Below are 6,327 nucleotides of genomic sequence, written 5' to 3'. Positions count from 1 at the left end.
ACACACACACACACACACACACACACACACACACACACACATGTATATCGCGTGGTATAGTCTGCCACAGAAGGGTATTGTATGGTATGGTATGGTATGGTATATGTATGGTATTGTATGGAATGGTGTGGTATGGTGTGGTGTGGAGTAGTTGTTGTGGGGAGGTGTGGTATGGTGTGGTGTGGTGTAGTTGTTGTGGGGAGGTGTGGTGTAGTGTTGTGTTTTGTGGTGTTTTATGATTGGTGTGGTGTTTTATGATTGGTGTGGTGTTTTATGATTGGTGTGGTGTGGTGTGTTGTGGTGCCTAGGGTCAAGATGTAGTGTGATGTGGCATGGCGTAGTATGGTACGTTTCATGGTGCTATCTATTATTCAAATATGAGATGGCAGACTGAAAAATAAAACCTCTTTTGGTGACTTAAAATAATAACAGCCACCATCGACGTATAATCAGATTGTACTCCATGCCTCCCTAAACGGCAAGATATAGGCTGAGCGTGGGTGATCTCAGATTTACGATCATCTACTTAAGATTTATTGCGTCGATGACTCTTGTGCGACGTTTTTGACTCTTATACAACAGCACATTTCCCTTCCGAAAGTCAGAATGTCGGAAAATGGGTTGCTTACTTTAGGGTTGTTTGTTTTTTGCTCTGTGTCCTGATTTGGTGGCGATATTTGTAGTAACGTAAAAAATGCTTCAACATGACAGTAGCATAATATACTATGCTTCAAGAAAAACAAAACAAGAAGAAAAAAAGAAAATTATTTGGTATGTGATGATGATGATCATCATACATGCTTTGGAGTTAACGGATCCGGTCGGCCTTCTTATATTCTAGTTACATGACAATTTATTAACTCTTTGGGGAAGAAGCATTAGACAGATGCTGTGCTTTATCACGGCATCAACCATTGCTTGCCAACCTGGACAGTTTCGCCCACTAGTGTAATTTTGTAATGTTGGAATGTGGTTGGGATCACCCGAATAATGACGGGCATTGTTTCATGGCCCTCTTAAACATACACGTAGGTGAGCGGTTGGCAAATTCTAACCTCTTAAAATTGGCAATAATGGGCGCTGGCTATTATACGGTTGATAAGCATTGATGTAAACCAAGACAAAAAAATGACAAAGGTCGTGGTTCTCTTGTTTTATCAGAAGTACCGAATGAGGCCGTGACATGTATACAGGGGCGAAGGCTGACTTGTTTGACAGGGTAATCAAAGTGAAACGGGATCAGATATGGCCTGTAGATATGACACAAGAATCTTACTCGAGGCGGCGACTCTGCGTTGTGAATGAAAACAAATCCGGAATTCATATTGTATGTTCAACCGCCAAAATAATCGGGAAAGTATCTTATTAAATATCAGTTCCAACTAAAATTAAATTCAACTTTAGATGTGAATACATAAACACAAAGCAAAGAAGCAGCGATGTCAGTACTAGATCTATATGTTATAGATCTACCAGTGAGTCTAACTCTTTGGTAGAACATGACAATTATCATTTTTTAAATTTCACATTTGGCTGTTTTTGTTAGCCTTTCGCGGCCAGGAGCTGGTGTCATAATCGAGGTCACGATCTGATTATAGGACGGTAAAAAGTCGAGGAAAAAAAGCAAGCACTTGCAACAGTGAAGAGATTGTTAGGAGTTAGTTCCCCTCACATTTGTGAGGTAGACTCGACCAGTGTTAGTTAGCTTATATAATCAAGGCTTGGGATTGATTATAACTGTGACCCCAAAGGGGTGAACAGAGTATATGTGGCAATGAAACAGCTTAGACTGCTATGCACATTTTTCCTTCAACTGAATTGGTTGACTCTTCCAGCCTCACTTTAAGCTTACTTAATCAAAGCTTGCGACTGCTTATGGAGTGGCCCGAGAGGGGTGAGGAGGCTATTTCTGGGGCCGTGAAACCGTTTTGAATGTTAGGCATACTGTTCATTGTTGATTACGAACGTCTTTTGACATTTCATTCAAGGGGTTTACGTTTATGGATGAAAATGACAGCGACAATGTTTCAAAATTAGGAAGGGAAGCAGTGATTATTTGATTATATAGACGCTTCGCCCCTGCATGTATAGTTTGGGCGTGATTTGATTTGGCATAACATCACTTTGATACCGCACTTTCTCCACCTTATGTAAACATTTTGTTTCAAAGAAACCCCTTTCTTTCCGCCTACCTTTGCGAGTACTATGCCGGAACAAAACTGTAATAAGGCACGACACCCACATTTCCACCGATGCTTGATCAGTCTCTGAGAGGGTTTTGTAACGATTTTATTTCTTTTCTAAAATTGAACTACTGTGTTTTCATAATAACGTAATAGTTAAAAAATACCCCCCCCCCAAAACAAACAGCAACCCCCAACCCCCCCCCCAAAAAAAAGCCCAGAGCTAAAAATATACCCAAATTTATGATGCCGCAATAATGTAGGAAAGCCGGAACTCTTAAAGAACAACGGCGAACGAAATCAGAAAGACATTAAACAACAACTCAAAGGGAACCAACGTGGGTGTCATTAGCTGTTCCCCGGGGGGGGGGGTACCCATAAATAACTTGTCAAGCAATAGGATAGAACCTGTAGAGAGATAAATAAATCGTGAATGTCAAGAACAAAACGTACTTGCCTCTGGTGCCAGAGAGAAGTATTTACCAACTTATCAACTGAGATAAATATATATATTGTCGATGCCACACTCAAACCATTTATGGGCATGAAAATTGATTTTCACAAAAGTGGACATGTCATTTTTTTTCTTATTATTTACAAGAATTACTAAAAAATATTGTGTAAATTGTATTTTTGACATATTACAGTATCTAGAATCTACATGTACATACTTTTTCTCGGAACTTTTCATCCTCTGTTAAGCGTCGAGGGGACAAGCGGTTTTCTATTTTAGGCCAACTGCAGCTCTATCAGTCGGGATGTTATTATTTCTCATTTATAGTATCAATAATTTACTTTAATCATTATAGTAAATAAAAATATAATTCCATCTATTGTAATTCCGATTTCAAATAGCATTATTTCTGATTATGAAAAAATGAGTGATGACCTTATTTGGTGGGTACACGGTAAGAGTCGGACACGGAAGATTTCTGTGTTTGCTTCACGACCTTTTTGAAAGTTCAGACAACCATCTGAGACATCTGCATCCCCCCCCCCCCCAAATCCTTTAACTGATCCTACAAAAAGCAACATAATTTTTTAAAATACGGAGACGCTCGACCCTGTAAGTTGTGTTGAAAACTTGTTTAACGGATCAGAAAAGATACCATAATTATGGCCAAGGCCATAGCCCTGGAAAAGTCTGATTTCTGAGTCTATATGAAATGATTATTGTACACACTGGTTTTGGGTGATTTCAAACAAGTGAAATCATCAAAAACTCATCTGCAAAGGCCTCATCTGCTCGTGGTTAGTTAGGAGATACTTCAGCCTAACTGAAGTGGATAAAGTCATCTTTTATTTTATCAACCTGTAAAGCTCTTCCGCATTCAAGGTACCATTTTGCTACTAAATTATTTCTAACATTTATAACCATTTTGAGTTAATAAGTCCGCGAGGTCAGAAAACGAAATGTTCAATCTGCTCTATCAAAATCGGAAGATTATTCGGAGTCGTTATCAAGATATTAAAAGAATTGCATTCGAAAAAGCTTGATCATGTTAAACTCAAATTTCAAACTTCAGACTTTTCAAAACTAGGCACTGAGTAGATTAAACGTTGTAATTCGAGGATAGCGATTTTTTGTAAGTAGGCATGCTGTCATGAAAATATTTCCTACGAGTGGGACTGCAGTATACTTCGAGTAAATAGCGAGTTTCCAGAATAAAAAAATTAATGAATTGTGTAGGCTCTATCCGTTAAACATTGTGAAGAATATTATTGTAAATCAATTCGTTTTTAGTAGCATCATATTATTGCCCAATTTCTGTCAAGCCCACTCACCAAATTGCCGAGATTTTGCTTGGCATCGTCACAAACCGAGAGCCTCTTTTTCTCCGTTTTGTCACATTCTTTGTCTTCCGCTCCTCTTGTTTTCTCCTGTTTTATTTACTTTATCTCTTTCTTTGTTCCCACTCTCTATCCTCCTCTCTGTCTTTCTCCTCAATTTATCCCTCGCCTCTTTCTCAATGTCAAATCATGTACATTTGTAGCCTTTTTCATTCAAGTCTGACACAGCGCTTTAAAGTGTCTGTACCTCATAGACCTGGAGTTGAATTTGCTCTTGATTAAAAAAAAATTTTTTTTACGAAGCGTGCGCACAACTGGTGCCAAAATGAAGGGCAAAACACCAGTCTTGTATTAATCGAGTGCGCGCAGCACCCTTGCCCTTCGTTTGGTTCCAAATTGAGTCAAATAGTTCACCCAGAGTAACTTGTACTTCAGAGTTCACGATCTATAATATTATTATATAAGCCTGTATCTTTGGGTGTCAGTTTAGTTTTAATAAGGTTTTGAGGGGCTCACAATTACATAAGGTCCTAATAATATGAGCATCAAGGGGTGGATGTCAAGAGAGAAGTCCAAACAGGGAATCAGGCTTACTCTGCTCACCCCTCTAGCCTCAACTGCAGAAAGTCTGCTTCGACTATCAAGGCACCCCGGAAATAGCTGTTCACAAGAAAGTGGCAAACATACAAAAGAAGTTGAGGCAAAATGACGACAGTAAGGATGAGGAAAGAAAAGGCAGCACTTCCCCCGATGTTGTTCCGGCACAGTATGAACATGACATTGATAAATCAGCCCATTTACAATACTACTGAGCATAAGAACATGCTAATCCCCCCCCCCCCCACGCACACACTTTTTAGAGTGTTAAATCTTATTAATGGGATATGGGTCAAACTTGAGCTATCTTTCTAGAACTCTCAATTGTGTTCAGGTTGCTGTACGATCTTGTTTGTATCACTCTTTTTGTAGATTTATCTTAACCGCACGAGCACAGGCACAAAAGGTTTGATCTTCTGTATTCCCTTTTTGTAAGGTTGGTTTGCCGTTAGGTCGAACTTATGGTGTGCTCTCTAGGCAGGTATGTCGACAGGAAAAGTCCAATTGGGATGACTAGTCCTATGTAACAATTCCAAGAGAGAACATAATATTTAGAGCCATACAGCAAAGTCTTGAACAGCAGCATTACAATTTACACGTTTTTGCAGACATTACTTACCCGAGATTGGCAGCCTCTGTAGAATAATGGCTGGTCACTTCGCCGTCGCCGTAGCGTTTGTCGGATCGGGTCGGGACAGAAAGACGAACTTTTTGTGTTCTCTAATCAAGGGGAAGATTGCCAGACTACACTTTAATATGTACGTAATGTGATTGTAGAAATTTCGCGCTCCCAAAGACACTATTTAGAACATATAGAAGGCGGGCTACTTGGACTCTACCTGTCCGAGCCGACCCGGGTTGCAGGGATACAATGTCCCAGCAGAAGTACGGAGAGACCTCGTTAAAGATTCTCCCTGCATGGGAATCGAACCCATGCCTTTTGCATGCGACGGTGAAGAGCCTCACCGCTACGCCATAGACGTCGGTAACTTTTACGTGACAGTCCCCGAGATAATTGGCCTTTGAGAATATTGGTCTTGGTCAAATATCATAGTGGAAGCAACCACACACTGTTGTTTTGAGAACTAACAATTTGTACTCATTTGAAGAGTTCCGTATAGTATTTGCAATCCAGAAAGTTATTTCAATGAGTAAAACTGATCATGTCTTTAAAAAAAGCTGTACTCACTCTAAAAAGTTATTTTTCTGTGTAAAAATTGATCATATCTGAAAAAAAAAGGTGAAATTATCATCGGTGTATTACGCTCTTATTCCAAAATGGCCGTGGGCACTATACGATTCCAGCAGCACGGTGGAGGCATCAAGTACATGTCTACGCCAAGTTAAAATGTCTCTCGACTATTAACCCCCAAGTGCAAGATTGCCATAAGTAAGTTATACACCCTTACACTATAAAAAGGAACATGCAATAGTCTTCCAGACCATCGTTAGCACGGTTGTTTTTTTTCTTTAAACAGCTGAATAAAGCTAACACAAGACGAAATCAGGATAAAGGATTTGTAGGACTAAGGCTCAGGTTAATAATACTACTTGTTTGAGCTCAATACCGGGTTCAATTTATTTGTGTGGCTGGGGATGTGTATAAGTACAAAAGGTCTTTCTTCAGATGTCCACGCTGTTATCAGAATTAACAATTCACCCATTAGGGAGGCTTATAGAGAGTCTCCTTTATGTTATCTTTTTGCACGTCTCCTAAGGTTAAATTTCTCGCTTTCATAATTTCTATTTTTCTCCC

Source organism: Aplysia californica, unplaced genomic scaffold (genome assembly GCF_000002075.1).
Source record: "Aplysia californica isolate F4 #8 unplaced genomic scaffold, AplCal3.0 scaffold00018, whole genome shotgun sequence".
NCBI lineage: Eukaryota > Metazoa > Mollusca > Gastropoda > Aplysiida > Aplysiidae > Aplysia > Aplysia californica.
Note: the sequence above shows the minus strand (reverse complement) of the source record.